We start from the raw sequence: 20,003 nt of genomic DNA, 5'->3' as shown, positions 1-20,003 counted from the left end.
GAACAAGTCATTAACAAATCTCCAAAACCAGACACTCCTGATGGCCAGACCATCAAACAACAACATCATTTTTTTCTATTTTCATCTCTCAATAAATCCAGGTTTAGCTGTGTATGTACATGAGTAATTTATTTATTAATTTAACTTGCCTATTACCTTATACCAGAGGTCTCAAGGTGGCTTAAACAAAAGCCAGAAGAATTTTAAAAAATGACAAATGGTCCATATTGAGAGCATAATAACCAACAAAACTGTCAATAGTTACAACCCTATAGATAACCATGCAATGAATTCTACAGTATAATAATCATGGCCCTATCTGTCAACAGCATAAACAATCTCCTCCTGGTTCTGGAGGCAGTGGTACAGGAGAGGGTGAGGAAGCACCCAGTCCTTCGCTTCTCTTCCTCCTCTTCTTCTGATCCATCCTGTGCTCCACCTTCCAGCTCTGTAGCATCCCCTGCCTCTGACTGTTGCCTCCTGGCTGGTACAGGTCACCACAAATCTCTGACTCCCTCTCCCGAATCAGACTCCAGTCCCACGTCTGGTGCACATTCGTCAGCGTCCTGCTGGTCCCTGATATTGGGGCAGAAGCACAGAGAAGGTGCATAGAGAGCTTCTGAATGCAACGCTGAAGGACGAAGTCCTCTTGAGATGCAAATGCTGTAAACTCTGCAGTTCTTCCAACTGCACCCAGGCTGTAAATATCTGTTAATGCACCATATTTCTTAAAGACACAAAAGTTTCCGTGGCATCTTGATTCCCAATGGAAACAAGACCCAGGGTAAGTGCCTGGATGTCCCTGGAATTCTGCTACCACTTGGCAGAGATTGGGGTGGTGCACAACCTTGGTAACATTATGTTCATGTTACCCCTAATTTAGCAGTTATGTGCAACCACTATAATATACATGACTCAGCTTTTAAACTACTGCAGGAAGCACTGGGGGGGGGGGATGCCTTCCAAAGCACATTTAAACATCCACAGGCTAAATGTTAACACAGGCATCCCAACCAGTGTCAGATTTACGTATAAGCTAAACAAGCTATAGCTTAGGGCCCCACTCTCTTGGGGGCCCCAAAAAAAATTAAAGGGGGAAAAACTGGAGGTACATTTCCAAAATATAAGATAAAAAACAAATAAAATAAAAACTATATACAGCAAGTGTTTTGTGTTGTGTAGGCTCCTATGATGTAAGTAATGGGCCCTGCCTGGTAGCCTGCTCCCTAAAATATCACTAGTTTGCTCATTTCTATATATAGGGTGTCTGCATTCTGCATATGCAAAGGGCTTTAGATACCTATTAGGTCCATAAATTCCCATATAGCATATATTCAACACACACAAAAATGACAATTTGTTGCTGACAAATGACAGCTGGACATATAAAGGGCCCCATTACCTTCAGTAGCTTAGGGCCTCATCAAACCTAAATCTGGCCCTGATCCCAACTGACCTCTGAGCCCAAAGGCTACCAAAGTCCCTGAACTGGCCACAAGACAAAGTACTTAAAGGTAAAGGGACCCCTGACCATTAGGTCCAGTCACAGACGACTCTGGGGTTGCGGTGCTCATCTCACTTAATTGGCCGAGGGAGCCAGCGTACAGCTTCCGGGTCATGTGGCCAGCATGACTAAGCCGCTTTTGGCAAACCAGAGCAGCGCACAGAAACGCTGTTTACCTTCCTGCCGGAGTGGTACCTATTTATCTACTTGCACTTTGACGTGCTTTCAAACTGCTAGGTTGGCAGGAGCAGGGACCGAGCAACAGGAGCTCACCCCGTCATGGGGATTCGAACCGCCGACCTTTTGATCGGCAAGCCCTAGGCTCTGTAGTGTAACCCACAGCGCCACCCGCATCCCTTTTGACAAAGTACTTAGCATATTATAATTCATTGCTTTGTAATACTGAGGAGGAGTCACCAGATGGCGCTATTAAATATCACACAAATTTCTAGTTGGCAGTGTTTTCAGTGCTGTTATTAAAGCTGTTTGTTTCCATGTAATGATTTTTGAGTGAAGTATTACATGAAGAAGTATAGTGATGGTTTAACAATGCTAAACATCTTCTCTGATGTAACTGCTTTCCTGTCTAAACCATTCCATCAAGTCCTATTCCTTTAGGTGTCCTACCAAGTTGTCCTCTGCTACATCGCTAGAACGTCCTGCACCCTTGATTATGTGAACAGATAGACCAAGGGAATGTCCAAGCAATGGTGTCACAGAGCATCCACTGTCACTTCAATAGTCAGTTAGCTAATTATGCTAAAATTCCAGGTGAGAGATATGATAATGCTTCTGCATGCTGCAAAATCAGCATTCATGCACCACGTTATGAACTGGGGGGAAACAGATGAGCTTTGAACAAATGCTTGTGACCAGATGACCCTCATGGTCCCTTCCAACACTACAGTTCTATGATTCTGTGATTAACAGCCATTCGCTGGGGCCTCAAACAGAAATATTTCCCAGTACATGTTACCTGATGCTTTTAACTCAGACTGGGAGCCTCAGGTCCAGGTGAGGGACAAATGCAGCCTCCCAGGATTCTTTATTTGGCCCTGGGGACTCTCTCCAGGTCACATCCCTCCCCAGTCATGCTTTGGCTGGGGTTTCCGTATCTGAAAAAGTAAAATTCCTGACACCCACAAAGTTGTTGAGCTTTCTGGAGCTTTTCCCATCGTGCTGCCATGCCATACATCCAATTTCGCAAAATTCCCCGATGCCATTTTTACACCCAAAACCCAGAACATGTCAGGGATTTTCAGGGCCTAGCTTTGGCCCCCGTGAAGTGTTTTTGCCTGGCTGAAATGTGCCCTTGAACTCTGATAAGGCCTCTTGCTTGCCTGGATAGGGGAAAGAGAGGGGCATGTGACTGTGTGTAGAAACTAGCCTATTGCATGAAGGTAACGTTCACATTAATTGCTCTGCCCACCTTTGCCCTGGGCTCCGCCCACCATTGGCATGTGATCTCCAGAAGGGAATGAAGTCTTCATGCTGAAAAATGTTCCCCACCTCTGCCAAGGATTGAGCATGGCACCTCCTGTTCTGTCCCGGAGCTCTCACTTCACTAATGATCATCAGTTTATCAGTGGTACATGCAAAACCAGTTTGGATATGCTTTTTGTGTACCTCCTTCGAAGCTCTTGCAACAGCAAGATACACACCTATGTTGGCTCTAGCACAGGCCCATATTGTTACACAGACAGCCAGTACATGGAAACTGACAAATTGGCCACAGCTGCCATTCTCTGAAAAAGCCGCAAAAAAATAAGAGCGTAAGAAAATCACTGCTGGATCAGACCAATGGCCCATCTAGCCCAACATCCTGTTCTCACAGTGGCCAACCAGATGCCTATGGGAAAGCAGGCAAGCAGGAGCTAAGCACAAGAGCACTCTCCTCTCCTGTGGTTTCCAGTAACTAACATTCAGAAGAATTGCTGCCTCCGACGTTGGAGGCAGAGCATAGCCCTAATGGGTGAAACCCTAAATAAATGAGCAACTGATAGCCATAGATTCATAGAATTAGAAGGGACCCCAAGGATCATCTAGTCCAACCCACTGCAATGCAAGAATCTCAACTAGTTTCCATGACAGATGGCCGCCCAACCTCTGCTTAAAAACCTGCAAGGAAGGTTTGACAACCTCCCACTGTCAAACAGCTCTCATTGTCAGGAAGTTCTTCCTGATGTTTAGTCAGAATCTCCTTTCTTGTAACTTGATTCCATTGGTTCAGGTCCTACCCTCCGGAGCAGGAGAAAGAAAGCTGGTTATAATATCTCCTCTATCTCCTCTTCAAAAGTATTCAAAAATATTACTGTCCCCTACCATGGAGGCAGACTATAACTATTGTGGGTAAAGGTAAAGGTAAAGGAACCCCTGACTATTAGGTCCAGTCGTGGCCGACTCTGGGGTTGCGGCTCTCATCTCGTTTTATTGGCCGAGGGAGCCGGCGTACAGCTTCCGGGTCATGCGGCCAGCATGACTAAGCCACTTCTGGCGAACCAGAGCAGCGCACGGAAACACTGTTTACCTTCCCGCCGGAGTGGTACCTATTTATCTACTTGCACTTTGACATGCTTTCGAACTGCTAGGTGGGCAGGAGCAGGGACCGAGCAATGGGAGCTCACCCCATCGCGGGGATTCGAACCGCCAACCTTCTGAACAGCAAGTCCTAGGCTCTGTGGTTTAACCCACAGCGCCGCCCTAAATAAATGAGCCTTGAATAATATTGGGAGACCCAACAAAAAAACATATCTAGAATCAAGAGGTGTCCAGTGCAAAATCTTAGTATTTTTGAACCCTGGGACCTCTTTTACAAATGGTTGCGGCCGCTTTAAGGATGTCCTGTTTCCTCAGCGCTTCATATTTTATGTGCTTTTTCGGTTCCTATCCCTTAACTTTCCTTCTGATCTCTATGCAAACCCAGCAGGGGGCTGTCTCTTCCTCCTTGCTGCACCTGCTGTGCTGTGGTTTTCATAACACCTTATTAGACATAATTGCCTGTCAGCTGCCTGCAGGCTTTATGTGTAATCTGGGCCTTGCGAGCTTCCTTTCTTAACTTCCTGTCAAGTTGCTGGCATAGGAGGGAAATTGTTTAAAAGCGCCTGGCAAAAGGAAGAGACACCATAGTTAATTAGGAGTAGCTGCAAAACAAATTATCAGCAGGCCCCGCACCACAGCGACGAGTGTGGCGCCTAACAATAAACAAAAGCTGCCGAACAATATTTTTATTTATAGCAATGCATTGCATTTAGTCATTACCACCAAATCAAAGTGCACCCTCCTAAGCTATTTGACTCATCTGCAAACCCTTCAAGTGTCCCTATTTTCAAGAGACATCCCTGATTTGGAGAAGCCATCCCGGTTTCTGATTTGATCCAGAATGTCCCACTTTTCCTTAAAGGTAAAGAGACCCCTGACCGTTAGGTCCAGTCGTGACCAAATCTGGGGTTGTGGCGCTCATCTCGCTTTATTGGCCAAGGGAGCTGGCGTACAGCTTCTAGGTCATGTGGCCAGCATGACTTTTCCTTAGGGTGTCTTTATTTTCATTGGAGAAATGTTGGAGGGTATGGAGTTATCCGACCACCAAGCCGTCTGAAGGCAATCCTGTATAGAGGAGGTTTTTTAATGTTTAATGCTTTATTATGTTTTTTTATATGTTGGAAGCTGCCCAGAGTGGCTGGGAGGACCCAGTAAGATGTGTGGGGTATAAATAGTAAAATTATCATTATTGAATGGGATGTCCCTATTTTCACCAGAGAAATGTTGGCAGGTATGCATCTGGTTACCCTGGTTAAAGCACTCAGCATCCTGTGGCAGATGAGTGAATTAAACAGTCAGCATCATGTCACTGATTTGCCTAACCAATGCAGACCATGAATCAGACAAAGGGATCAGGCAACTGTGAGACTCCGTTAAGGTGATGTAAAGCAGGAGAGGCAAAACTCAGGCCAGGGGCTAAATGTGGCATTCCAGGCCGTTTATTTGGCCCTAAGAATTCTCCCCAGGCCACACTCCTTTGTGTCTGGTTGGAAGGTACCCTTGAACTCCCATGATGCCTCTTGTTTATATGTATGGAGGATAGAGAAGCGTCCCTAACATTTCAGCGATTTCTGCCCAGTCACTGCTTCCAACTACAGTATTCCGGCTATGTCTGGGAAATTCCAGACGTATGGCAACCCTAGAAATAGCCTGATGTCACAGACCAGTTGGATGCAGAGGAATGGTAGGAGACAGCAGCTGGGGAACCCCAAGGGAAGAAGGCTCAGGGGGTTGGTGGTAGGATGACAATGAGTGGTTAGAGGGAGAAGGGTCCAGCTGGGGAAGAGGCACAGTCTCAGTAAGCTTGGGGGAAACCTGAGGACTCCTGTAAGCATCACACATAGTATATACGAAATGCTTCAAACATTTGAAATGCACTGTATAAATATTATTTCACTCTTGCCTCTCAGAGCCCTAATAAGTATGTTCCCTAAACACCCATACTTCTGTTTCCACAAAATTGGGAGGAGTAATGGATGTATATTATAACTTTGTATAATAGGTGACAGGAGCAAACCAGCAGTAATTTGGAGTTTATTAACAAAAACAAGATCTGCACAGGAGTGTCATGAGCACAGCGACTCATCCCCCCCATGAAGCAGTTGCTAAGACTGAAGGTCCCTGACTCCCCACAGCTGCCTAAGTCCAACTCCTCTGCAAAGTTTTCCCCAAGCAATCTGAGACTGTGCCTCTTCACCAGCTGGATCCTTCTCCCTCTAAGGTAGGCCAGTTATTGGGAGTGGGGCTGAGGCTGTGAGATAGTTGGCCCAGTGCAGGGGGAGCCAATATAATGTCTTCCAGAAGGTTGTTAGACTATCAGCCTCAACCAGCATGACCAATAGTCAGGGATGATGGGAGCTGTAGTCCAATAATGTCTACTCTCTCACTGGTATGCAGTTTTTGTTTGCATTGCCTTATACCTTACTAACCCTTATTCTCAACAAGCAGTAGTAGAGTATAAAATAGTAGGCATCTGACATCCTGGAATCTTCTGTCACTAGATGGCAGTGTAACAATTCACTACACTATTGTAACAAGTTGAAAGCTGTAAATGACCAGGTCCTTTCTGATGTTTAGAAGATAATGTTATCTATTAATAATATTAAGAAGACAATAATGGGTTTTAAGACCCCAACTGGTGAATCCTTGTAGGTGGCAGCATTTGTGACACAAAATAAGCACAGACATTTGGATCAGTTGGCCGGGGATTAAATCTGGAACCAAATTCACAACATACAATTCTTTCAGCCTTCACCTTGAAAGTATATATGGCACCAAGGTGCCTTCTACAATGTGTTTCAGAAAGAGATTAACATCAGTGGCCATCAAAGATACATTTGTTGTTCAGCATCAATGTATGCTATACAAGCTCTCTCCCTTCACTTGGTACAACAGAATGGCAAGGTCATAACAATATGAAATTCCCTTTAACTACTTCTATGCAGTACAGTGGCTTTGCAACTAAATTAATACTAGCATTGGCATCAAGCAGAAAACAAATCTTTATTCTTAATCATTTGAAGAATCAGCTTTAGAACCCATTAACTTAATGTGGTCCTGTAAATGCAAATAGACTGTGCACACAATTATTAGGCCATGATTGTACATGTTCTTGTTCTGTCATGAATCATTCATCTTTCTTGTAAAAAATCATAGCCAGCAGTCACTCAAAAGGAAATGCTTATTTTTCATAAATCTCTGCTTAGTCTTGTAAATACCCACTTAAACCTTCTGGCTTCATTATGCATATCTTTTCATTTTCCCTTCATTGTTCTTTGTCCTAAACATACAAAAGCACAGGTACATATATATTGTCACTGTTCATCAAGTCTACAGGGAAGAGAGTGCATCTGTCTAGTCCTGACTCAAAGTCAAGAGACTGCGCATGTGCTATCATTTGTCAATGTTCTTCCTGCTGAAATCCCCATACACAATTTGCACTGCATGTGTGGACTTTTACAGTATACCATGCAAACAGTACAAACAGAGCGGTTGCTTAAGAGAACCACAGGGGCTTAATTGTGGGTATGGTCTACTTCTTCCTTTCACATGGTGTGTAAAAGAGGAACAAACCCCTGATGATCAAGGAAGAGGAAGAACAAGTAAAGGAGAAAGCTGCCCAAGGAGATGTGCTGTGGATATATTATCCTATGGGCAATGGACAGAGGTAGCATGCCTATATCTTCAACATACTTGGTTAGGGTGGCTTACCACTCTGACGATGCCTGCCCCATGTGGACATGAAGGTTGCTACTAGCATGGTACATAGGATGCAATCTGCTGGAAATATATGTTAACCCCTACACTACAGTAAAAGACCTCCTTCCTTGCTTTTGCAGGCTCAATACGTGTTTTAGTGCTGTAGAGGTTACTTAATATTGCAGGATATGGAATTTGCTTCTACTAAGAATAGGCAGCAACTTTTCTGCTGTTAGAAGTTAATAAATGGTAGAATTCAAGTTCACAGCTATATACCACCATGAGGCTCTCACACAGCACTCTCTCGTGATTTGTTTATAGATAATTACTGAGCAGTGGCAACTAAATGTGGATCTCTGTATAGTATTTATCATTTGTTCTTAGCCAAATAAGAATTGACATGCTATCCACCAGGTTGTTAGAGCAACCATAGAGCAGGCACATCAGGTAACATGCAAGCAAAGTGTCGGCAGTGACCCATTCGAAAGCAAGTTTGTTGGATGAAACTAACACAGTAAAATAATATTTGGTTGAGTTGACTAGGTCAAAAAGATAGTGTCAAAGCCTAGCACTACTGTGTGTGTGTGTGTGTGTGTGTGTGTGTGTGTGTATATATATATATTACTATTATCTCCTTGAAGGAAAGGTTTGGGGTCTGGTGAAGAAAGCACCTGTATTTTTTCACTGAAGTACCAGTATTTTTCAGTGGTGTGAGATAGGATCTGTTTTCTTACATCCAGTGGCTGAAAGAATCTGGCATCTTAATTGTTTCTATATATAACCCAACTGGCCACAGCTTGCTTGGCTGGAAGCTAAAGAAGACAATGAGCCATGCACCATGTCATTATCTCCACCACTGCACCACACAGGCATCTACGACAACAACAAGCCAATGGGTGGATCTAAATGTGTTTAATGGTAGTGTGGGAGAGATGTACAGAGGGAATCAATTACCTCCTGAAACCTGTCACAGCCATGCAGATATTTCAAAGACAGCATAAAATGTTTTTGTGGGGGTTTTAAAGCATGGATTTGACTGACTTTTGATAATGGGGATGGGAAGTGACTTGGGCCAGGGCCAGCCCTACCATTAGGCAGGTGGCAGATTCTGAGGGGCAGAGTGTGCTGTGTGGCCTGCCTTGCACCCTGTGGGCTAGCCTGCTGTGCTCAGCTACACTGGGCGTAAACTATCTGTTGCCAGTGTCAAAGTGCTTTTGTACATGGGCAGCTTGTTTGCCTCAGGCAGCAAAATACCTTTGCCCAGCCCTGACTGGGCCATGGATACCTCCACCTGAATCCTGATCAGAAAGATATTCTCTTATACTCAGGGTTCATTGAGGTCAGTTGTCACTGAAGGCCAAACTAGACATGGTGTTAATCATTTTGTTAACCCTTGTGTTATTTTTAAAAATTAAATAGCAGCCAGTGCAGGGGGGAGGGAGCAGTTCCATGGCAAGGGGTAAGGCTTTAGCCCTTTGCTGTATAGCAGTCCCAATCTGAAGTGCAGCATCATGTGCTTGATATGGCAAGCACCGATCTCAGGCAAGGACAAGGTAAGGCTGGTTGTTCCAACAAGAAACAAGCTGAAACGGAACCCTTCTATAGGAGCAAAAGCAGCGACAGCCTGATTACTAGCACCACCTGTGCTGCAAGATGCAGCTTCACTTCAAAGTGCCCAGCCTTCTCTAGAATTCTTCTACTGTAACTGATCAGGGGAACCTCTGGTCTAACCGGGTCTTCGCCATGAGAGTCCACTAAATCTGAGAACGGCAACATTACATCCTTAGCCTGTGGCACAGCCGCTAATGACTCACCTGGTGGATATGCTTCTGGTGGTGGTCCTGCATGTCCTTCCCCTTCTGCTTCAGAGTCTTTGTCCTCACCTCCTGAAGACAAGGAATCTGACTCCAGGGTTACAAACTGTGCCACTTATTCGCTCTGGGAGGAAAGTTTCTGCTAACACCAACAGAAGCTTTCCTTTTGGGGCAATAAGCAGGCACAAAGGGAGAAGCATTTCAATCAAAGCCATCATTCACTATTTAATCAGTCTTCAGTATTTTTATGCTATTTTTCTGGGCATGCTCTCCCAATGTGGCTCGTATACAGGATTAAAACATAAAATACAACTAAAATAATATATTTACCATTAAGAAAAACCATAGACATTGCTCTACACAAATATAAGTTGGCAGCATTATTCCTGAAGATTGAGTGGCCATTTTATAGCCGCAGTGAATTAACACTGCACATTTAAGTACAGCCCAGAATCCCTCTTTCCTCTCTTCCCTTGAAATACCCTGCCACAGGCCTGTGATTTGAGAGCCCTGCCAGGGAGCTCTAAACTTGTCACTCTACCAACACCTTGTGACGTTAGTTCAACAAACAGCCACGGACATCCAATTCTTTACTTGCCAAGTTAGTGATTTTCAGATTCGTGGCATGTTCCTTGAAACTTGCATGTACCCGATCATTTAATCCCAGACTGAGATGCTGTCTTTATTTGCACAGACAGCACTTGGCACATTTGGAAGGCAACATGAAGGACATCCCTTACATTAGCCAAGTATCATGTTCTGGCAGTTCATCTGTAACATCTATGCTGTCTATGACCTTTCACATATAAACTGTGATAGGTTAGGAAGGAGAAAAAGCACCAGTTACTATACGTAATATGAATATGGAAAAGGACAGCATTTAAAGTGGGGTGTGTGATCTATGACCTTTTCACCACTGGGGACATCAAGCACGTTGTCAGTCTTGTCAGCTCTGAAACCTGAGGACTCAAGTCAGTCACTAGCTCTCAGACGTAAGCAGGCTAAAAACACAGGTTGATAGTGTGATCTCATTGACGTCAGTGGGGGTCTGAGCTGCATTGAATGCAAACATGCTATCACAATATCTCCAAGTTATTCCCTTTATTTCTGAGGTGAATGTTGTTGCATATGCAGCCAAACTAGCACCATCCAAGCACAAGAGAGAGATATCAGCAGGTTCGGGGGAGCATTAAGTTTCCTAAAGTACAAAAACCTAAGGGAGGGACTCTCTGAAACAGCCCACAGAATGCTGGGAGGGGGATTGGGCAGAAACCTGGGTAGGAGATAGGGATGTGAAGGCCTGAAGAAAATGGGAAAAAATGGGGCTAAACCTAGATAATTGTTCAATCTTTTATCCTCGGCCTTCAAATTTTTCATGGAAGAGGATGGAATGAAGTATTGCAGAAGAGGGCATGGCTGGCTGGAACACTGAACAGAGGACTCCACACTGCAACATTTAGTCCTGCTTGATTATCTGAATAGAGACCCAGTGTTGTCCTTATACCATTGTTCTTCCATCAGTGCTGTTCTTCCATCGCTTTCCAGCTGCTTGCCCTGATTACCAGACTCAGCTCGGAAATCAAGTTGTAAGAGGTTTGCTCTTCTAAGCCAGAATCCCATACTCACAAAGGCCCAGAGCAAGGAAGAGGTTTGTTGACTTATCTGCAATTTTTCTGAAACTAGAATGGAAAAGATGGGTGCTCAGAAGGACAGCAGCCAGTGCCTTTGCAAGAGCTGCTGTAATCATCTGATCGACAGTGCTTGCAAGGGCACAGCCCAGCAAAGCTACGTCTTCATGCCCCACACCTGACAGCAAATATGACATCAGATGTGTGACTTGATCAAAACAGCCCAGCAGGCCAAACAGTGAGATCTAGTGGCCTCATTAGGCCTGCAGGCCAGAGGTTTTCCACCACTGCTGTATACACTGCACTGCATGAACACACAAAACCACCTCCCTGTGTACTGACATAACTGGAAGTTAGCACTCAGCACAAGCTGACCGAAAGCTGCAGCTGCTGCGAATCACAATGTGGAAAGGGGGTTGAAATTTGAACCTGGGTGTCCCATCTTCAAAGCCAATTCTCTCCAAATGACTTGGAGGTTGCTCCTTCCCTCCATCTGTTATTCTATGCCTGTAATTTTTGTTTTCCTCTCCTACCCTATCCCACAAAAATATTCAGGAAAATCCCCCTCCCACACACACAATTTTTACAATCTACATGTAGGGTGGAGAGTTCTGGGTGCACCTGTTGATCTAGTTTTAATATTGTTTAATATTATTTTTATTCAATATTGTTATTTGAATAATATAGGCCTAGCCCTTGCTCCTGCCAGTTCTCCCTTGGCCTACTGTTTCCTTCGTTCACCAATATGAGCTAACCAATGTGTTTTGTTCAACATTAAGCAAGCTGAAATTTATCAGAAGAGACTATTGGATAATTTTCCCTCCCTCCCATGAATTCTTAGTAATGTACCACAAATGCACACGCACACACACACCAGCCATAACAAGGGGGGGGGGGTCATGGCAAGGCATTTTGCTTACTTCCTTCTCATATTTCCTTCCATAAAGTACTTCATCTTCACAGCACTCCAAAGTTTAGGAGAGAAACAAGACTCATTTCAGGGCCATCCCAAGACATTTCACTACCTCAGGTGAATGACAAGATGGTGCCTCCTCTCATTCCATGTACAAAAAACTGACCAGTCAGCCAAATCTGATTTCAGCATCAGGGCTGGTCCACCCATTAGGCTCATTACCTCAGGTGATGGGCTGCAGAGAGGTGACAGACCTGGACCCATGAAGAGTGTGCCACTCACTGACTCCTATGCTTGTCACCCGTGTGCTGCCTGGAAAGATCAGGACCGCTGCTGCCACTGCCTGCTCCTCTCTGGACTCCTTTTTTTCTCCGCCGCCAACTTCCAGGACTTCCCTGAGCCACCTCATGTGGTGGTAGTGCGTGGATCAGGCCAGTGGCCCACCTAGTCTAGGGTTCTGTTCTCACACTAAATGCTGCAGTGTGCAGTCCTCTGTTTGTCCTTCCAGCCTGTGGGAAACCAGTAAGCTGGACATGAACTCAACCGCACTCTGCCATGTGAGATGCACATTGATATAGGATGACTATGATTTAAAAGTAATACATTATACCTCCCCATAGTGGGGAGAATTGTGAACAGTGCCCTGTCCAAGTGCTGTTGATGGGCAACTTCAAGACTTCTCTTGCCCTCCCTTCTCAGGGTTCTTTTTCTTTTGTTTAATCTGGACTTGGGTCCCATCTGCACCATGCATTTAAACCAGTGGCATACAACTATAAACAGTCATGGCTTCCTCCAAAGAATCCTGGGGAATGTAGTTTGTTAAGGGGGAGGAGAGTTGTAAGAAGACTCCATATTCTCTCAACATAACTGCAATTCCCAGAGTGGTTTGACCATCAATCTCCCTTCCTAGGGAATTCTGGGAATTGTAGCTGTCTTAATAGGGGGTTGCCTAACAACTCTCAGCGGCCTTAAAAAACTTCAATTCTCAGGATTCTTTGGGGGAAGTCATGATTTTTAATGGGGTATAACAGTGCTTTAAATGTATGGTGCTGATGTGGCCCTTGGGCGGACAACCCTGCTCATAATCGCTACTAGTCATATGGGCCTCCTTTTCTTTCATTTTCTTCACTCTAAAATACAGTGGTACCTCGGGTTACATACGCTTCAGGTTACAGACTTCGCTAACCCAGAAATATTGCTTCAGGTTAAGAACTTTGCTTCAGGATGAGAACAAAAATTGGGCTCCGGAGGTGCGGCAGCAGCAGGAGGCCCCATTAGCTAAAGTGGTGCTTCAGGTTAAAACAGTTTCAGGTTAAGAACGGACCTCCAGAACGAATTAAGTACTTAACCCGAGGTACCACTGTATAGTGTATCACAAGAAGCCGAGACAAAATAAGGTGCACTGTGCAAACATGGCCACTAGAGACTCTAGTGTCACAGAAACATTTCTTTCCAAACCAAACACTGCCCAAGTCAGCTATTTTAAACATGTTTGAAAGGAAACAGCTGAGAGGAAAAACAGAGAGTCTGCAAAAATCAGCCGGGGATTCCCCCCAAAAACACACACACACACACACACACAAAGGGCCACATGAATCCAAGATCTGCTTGTTTGTCACACTGGAAATTATTTGGATTACATTTTTGTTAAAATGGTATCACTCTTTGGAGGAAAGTTTGTATTCTGAACCAAAGCTGCTGCATCTAAGTAGGTACACATATTTAGCATATATTATTAGGCAAATCAGACCAGTCCAGGCCAATAACAACCAATATTGCCACTGGCTCAGGAGAATGGGAAAGCCCAGTCATCAGGGAGGTGGCCACTTCTATCTACAACTTACTGCTACCACTTAAGGCCACCACCTCACTCTGCCTAATAGTAGGGCATCCCTGGGGGAACTCTTGTCCCAGTCTGATACCTGCAGGGATATATTTAATGTTTAGACACTGAAGTTTGCTGGGTTTTTTAAGATTACAGGAAGCAATTATTTTAGGTGAGTCCGATATGAGTGCAACCACACACAAACACACACACACATCACGCTAAACCCATAAGTGACCCAAGAAGTCACAGGAACATCACAAAAAGGGGCAGAATGGGGCGGGGTAAATTGGGAGTTGTCTGTAATTCTTTGACACAAATTATCCATTAAGTTAACTATGGCAGTACTCTGTCACAGATCCTATAATATTTTAAAGGTTCTCCATAGGCCAGGTAGAATCCTATTGGCTCCTTGCGTCACCTGACAATTGTTGGCCTAGTAGCAGCAGCAGCACTTGATGGCCAAGTGTGTCAGACTAGTCCTAATTCCTCTATAAAATTTCTTTATGAAAATTATTTAGGAAAAATCTCAAATTGTGACAAAGTCATTGTCTTATGGGGAGAGGTATAAGTTCTGAAGATGTATTGTTCTCAGTAAATATTTCAGCAAACTTGGAAGTTTGTGGATAGATGGATAGCATAACAAAAATGTTAATTCACTGCACTGGAACCAGTGTGTAGGTCATGGGCAGTCAACGGGGTGCTCTCCAGATGTTGGGCTACAATTCCCATCATCCCTAACCACTGGCCATGCTGCCTGTGGCTGATGGAAGTTGGAGTCCAACAACATCTGGAGGCACCACATTTGTTACCCCTGACCTAGGCAGAATAGGACAGTGAGGCAGGAGCACAGCACTGGGACCACACACACGGGCCTAGGAAGAACCCTCCCTGACAAGAAACTTCATAGGTCAGAAACAGTACATTCCACTCAGCGTCTTTGCAAATTGCGAGCATAAAATTCTGCCATTATTCTTTGCCTCCAGGTCTGGAACATCTGTTTGTTTCAATCTGTTACACTGTTCTCTCTTTCTTCAGGAAGCATTGCCATAACTTAACACTACATACTGCTTTTCTGTGGCTCCCCAAAGCACATTCTTAATAACACCTATTTGAGGTGAAACGGGATATTGCTGACAAGGCTCCCCAAGGAGTTAGATTTTGGTCTGCTTGAGCTCATACTTGTGATTTCATGCCATTTGGCTTTATTAGGTTTTCCCCTAATGGATGGCATATCTGTTTACACTTATCCTGCTTGAATGAAGATGAGCTGCCTAAGCAGTAGTTGTTTTCACACCTGTTTCCCTTTGCTATGGCCGTGAAAGGTTAAAAATAGAACACAGAATGAAACTCATCGTGATACTTATTTACTAATGCTTTGTGTGCTATCAGACAGGCACCTGATCCTGTATATGTATATAGTTGCAACTGAATAGATATCAGCTTGATGAAATGTAGCTACAGCTGCACTGTGTGTAAAGCAAAACTACACTTCTATGCTTCCTTTCAGCAAAAAATAAAATAAAATAATCCTATATTAACTGCTTATTACAATAGTCAGAGATGCAAGGTGACACTGACAGAGGTGTTGTGCCACCATCATGATGCAACAGCAAGCTTCTGGAACAATGCCATGATATTATCCCAAGCAGAACTGATGATTACTACTTAAAATACTTAATTGAAGACAGGGAACCAGATATTACCTTAAAAGTGGCTAAATTCTGTGCTGCTGCTGCTGCTGCTGCTATAAAATTAAAGAGATAAGCTCTGAATGAACCTAACAGCCAATGTCTTAATATATTTTAAATTTGCGGTCAAGGTTTTATTTTATATATTTTAGCTGTTTTATATCTGAATTATTTATTGTGTATCAGGTCGTAGAGCTTACTTTTAATCTATTCATATTTATATGCTCTCTGTTGTTGTATATGTTTGCATTCTGGTCAGTGACCGAAATAAATTGATTGATTCATTCATCATTACTATAGGGACATACGTTCAATATTTATCACTCCAATCATGCAATGAACCCCAAGCAGATCTGATGACCACTACTTAAAATATCAAATAGAGGACATGTCTATGCTATAATTTGTAGCCAGCTCCTACCAGGCTGAAGCTTGTATTTGTTATCCCGCTTTATTTGGATTTGATATCCCGCTTTATCACTACCCTAAGGAGTCTCAAAGCAGCTCACAACCAGCTTGTAAGCTGCACTCACAGTCTTAATAATATATATTTTATTAAAGGCACTCTTGACCACCTAGAGCTTCAAGCCTTCCACCTGCCACCTGGAGGGGACCAAACCTGGAGACTTCAGGCTGGACCTGGAGGTCTGGCAACCCTGGAGTTGTGCATGCAGCATCCTGCAGATGAGGAACAATCCATGCAGAACACACAAGAGGGGTTAACAAAAGTGAGGTGTGCACTCAGCTTTCTTGTGTATCCTCATTACTGCCACAGGAAGCAGCTTATATTTTCCATTTGCACATTCTGATTGCTGCTGCATTAACCTTTGCTGTCACTAATGTTTAATGGATATAATTTGGCTGCAAAATTAATCTCTGCAAATAAATGAGTTATTTTTAATATTCAACACACACTATGAACAAAAAGGGGGAAAGATAAAAGAGGGAATTGGAAATAGCTGAGTTAAATTGTTATTTCAAGGCTTACATGCTGCGGTGTCACTTCCTCTCTCTTTAAGCCAGTGATAAAGCGAATGAGTCTCCTGACTCATATTTAATGGGTGCTCAAACTGCTGTGGATTACAAATGTGTAATCTTTTCAAATACAGGAATCATCGGTATTTGCAAAGTTGCTACTGTCGCCTACACAGCAGCAATAATTTTCATAACCAATACCATTTCATGTCCAGACTGGTGGCGTCAGCAGATATAGCAGCACTAAACTGTCCTTTGAAAGTCGCTAACGCTTTAAAAAGCAAAGTACACTATGGCAGCAATTTCTGCCTATCCTGGAAAATTTGCAACCTTTGGCCAATCTGAGTAACACTATATTGACAGACCCAAGCCCATGTATATCAGTGATACTTCCTTTACAATGGAAAATCTAAAAGCTTCAATAATTTCAGGTTCTTTGTCTCCTGGAGATATTAACAGAAAGAACCTTGTGGTTTCATATTTTTTTAAAAAATTCTGGTTGTTACGTTTGCTAAATTACTCCCGGCTTCCATTTCCACAAACAAGCAGACTTGACCCCATCTACCAGTTTCATCAGATACCTTTTCCTTTTCCTGGTATTACTGCAATGTGGATTTGTCATTTTTATAATATTTTGCATCAACTGGAGGGGGAAATGCTTACATTTTACCTCTCAAATGAACTGCTTTCTCATCACATGCACATTGCTAAATGTTGGATTGTAAGACTCCACATGGTGGAACACATGCCCTGCCTTCATGTTGGAATTTATAACTCCGTTTGATTAAAATAATATGTGTCCTTTAAAAAAGTCACCTACCTAATACTAAACTCTTCTTTTCTTAACATGGCCTTTTGATTTACCCTATTGCCACATGGCTCCCTCATGCAGGAAAAGTACTACGTGCAGACAAGGTCTGTCAAATGGCATGACTCACTATTTTTTAAAACCTCCAATCAAGCAGCTGAGTGCAAGTGGTCTAATATTAGCCTGTAAGCACCATAATAATCAACTCACTGACGTCTACTAGGTCTAGCATAAGGTTCTTCCCAGATTAGTTGAAAGGACACTTGAACATCTAATGGGTTCAGAATGTACTAAAACAAATGGGTCTAAACTTCCATTAATAAATGTAAAGTGGAGATTAACAGAAGACTTATAATCAGAGATGGAAAATTCTGGACAGTCTCACTTAGAACAGTAAGGGATTAAAATGAGAACTGAATAAATGTGAAAGGTTTTAAAGTGGAAAGTTAATTTGTTCCATAATTAGTCGAGCTGGGACCAGGAATTAATTGGAGCCATGACAAGGTCTAAACACCGAATAGCTAGATATTTTAAAATCTACCTACATTGTATTTTCAGTTTCTCAGCATTCAATCACATTTCAGTGTAAACAAAAAACAGAACCCATGTGGCTCTATGCAGATGGGAACAAGTGGGATACTCTGGCTATGTACACATTAGGAGCTGAAAATGCAGCGAGGTTGTTCTCACCCACACCAGTTGCATTTCAAGTCACACGTGGACATTGTTGTACACACTAGAGAGGAAGTTGGGGTGCTTTCATCACCCAAAGTACATTCCCTGTTCAGTTTTCCTGCCCCTGCAACCCCACCAAAACTCTCATTCACCTATGCATGCACTGTTATCTGTACATGTGCAGTGGCTGTCTCAAACGTAGACCCACAGCTCAACTGTGAAGTGACTGTGGCTTAAGATTTTCTTTTGGTTTGAAACATCAAGCAGAAGTATTTCTCAATAAACTACAGAATAGCTACGCATCATGGCTGATGTTGTGCATAAAAAGTTAAAGGTAAAGGTACCCCTGCCCGTACGGGCCAGTCGTGTCCGACTCTAGGGTTGCGTGCTCATCTCGCTCTAGAGGCCGTGAGCCGGCGCCGTCCGAAGACACTTCCAGGTCATGTGGCCAGCGTGACGAAGCTGCAGCTGGCGAGCCAGCACCAGCGCAGCACACGGAAACGCCGTTTACCTTCCTGCTATAAAGCGGTACCTATTTATCTACTTGCACTTAAGAGTGCTTTCGAACTGCTAGGTGGGCAGGAGCTGGGACCGAACGACGGGCGCTCACCCCGCCGTGGGGATTCGAACCGCCGACCATACGATCGGCAAGTCCTAGGCACTGAGGTTTTACCCACAGCGCCACCTGCCACCCGCATATGATGTTGTATGGTGTTGTGCATACAAGGATTCAAAAATCAGTGATGATAACACACTAGAGCCAGAGTAGAAGTTACTATGTACACAGCCTCCATGGCATAGCCCCCACATCGGTGATGTCCTCAAGTGCTCTCATTTCCATTCTCTGATCAAAATTTGCTATTCACTCATACAGGAAAAAGTAAAGGGGACACTGTTGTGGTAAGGGCAAAAGCTAGGCTCCACAAGCTTATCTCCATCCACGACACTGAGTGGCCTGCTCTACAATGACATGGGTCCAGCAAGGAGTGCAATGTGTCTTTGTGCAGAGTTGACATGGTCAGGATCCCATTGAGCACATGAATCCTCCTCCTAGAAATACCACACCCACCAGGTAGACAGATTGCAAGTATATTACACGAGTTTCTAATTTTCCATCCCACTCTCCCAGATTCCACTACACCAAGAAATGGAACCTATGGGAAGGCAATGCAACTAGAGATTGGTTTGGTTCTCAGAGTTTCCTATTTAAAACATGGGACACAAGAAATGGGTTTCAATCAGTGAGACACAAGGGGAGAGGATGTGTTCACATCCCCAGACATTAGGGTCATGAAAGGACAAGTTACCAGACAATGTTGCCTTTAGGTTTCCCTTTTACTTTCTTCCATGTAAGTGAATGACTGCTACCAACTCCTACAGGCATTATGCGGAAAACTCAATACGAAAGCCACGTGGCATGTTCAACTTCTGAAAAGCGTTCGAAAACTGAAGCAGTTACTTCTGGGTTTTCAGCGTTCAAAAACTGAAACGTTCGACTTCCGAGACGTTCAAAAACCGAGGTACTACTGTACTGTAAATAGTAGGTACAGGGGATTCAACCCAGATTGGGCCCCTGACTCCTGATTTGGATCTCTCCTACACACCTGACTTAGGATGGTCATGTATCCTCTGTTTAAAGGAGTCCTTTATTTGAAGGAAAGTCCAAACCAAGTTTGATTTAAACATAAAGAACCCTAAGAAGAGAAGGAGGGGCCTTGGAGTTGCCCATCAACTGTTACCAGATGGATAGCACAGTGAGCAAGTGTCCACATCATCTGGTTACAGCCTTCCCTGCTATATTTAAATTATAGAAATTTATTCTATAATTCAGTTTTCAGGTTGTGACCTGGAAAAAAAAATCTATCCTTGTTCTTTATGTTTGTATCAGCAGGAGCAGTCAACTGGTCCTTGCTGATAGACATATGCCGCCAGT

General features: G+C 43.7%; 1 protein-coding gene and 3 long non-coding RNA genes across 5 annotated transcripts in view; all 4 read right to left on the bottom strand.

Annotated features, from left to right (window-relative positions):
- Window positions 1–20,003, bottom strand: part of DYNC1I1 (dynein cytoplasmic 1 intermediate chain 1) — a 253,297-nt gene that overhangs the window by 219,546 nt on the left and 13,748 nt on the right. The window lies entirely within an intron of this gene.
- On the bottom strand, window positions 109–3,964 carry LOC308459542. Its single transcript, XR_013978104.1, has 2 exons — window positions 2,481–3,964; window positions 109–576 (listed from the first exon to the last, which is right to left on the bottom strand). It is a non-coding gene; the product is annotated as an uncharacterized lncRNA (long non-coding RNA).
- LOC308459583 lies at window positions 7,027–9,549 on the bottom strand. The gene is made up of 2 exons (XR_013978183.1): window positions 8,413–9,549; window positions 7,027–7,322 (listed from the first exon to the last, which is right to left on the bottom strand). It is a non-coding gene; the product is annotated as an uncharacterized lncRNA (long non-coding RNA).
- On the bottom strand, window positions 15,600–18,216 carry LOC308459615. The gene is made up of 3 exons (XR_013978225.1): window positions 16,252–18,216; window positions 16,122–16,215; window positions 15,600–16,037 (listed from the first exon to the last, which is right to left on the bottom strand). It is a non-coding gene; the product is annotated as an uncharacterized lncRNA (long non-coding RNA).

The sequence above is a fragment of the Podarcis pityusensis genome (genome assembly GCF_964106645.2).
Source record: "Podarcis pityusensis genome assembly, chromosome: 12".
NCBI lineage: Eukaryota > Metazoa > Chordata > Lepidosauria > Squamata > Lacertidae > Podarcis > Podarcis pityusensis.
The sequence above is the reverse complement of the archived record's forward strand: the minus strand, read 5'-3'. Positions and strand labels throughout refer to the sequence as shown.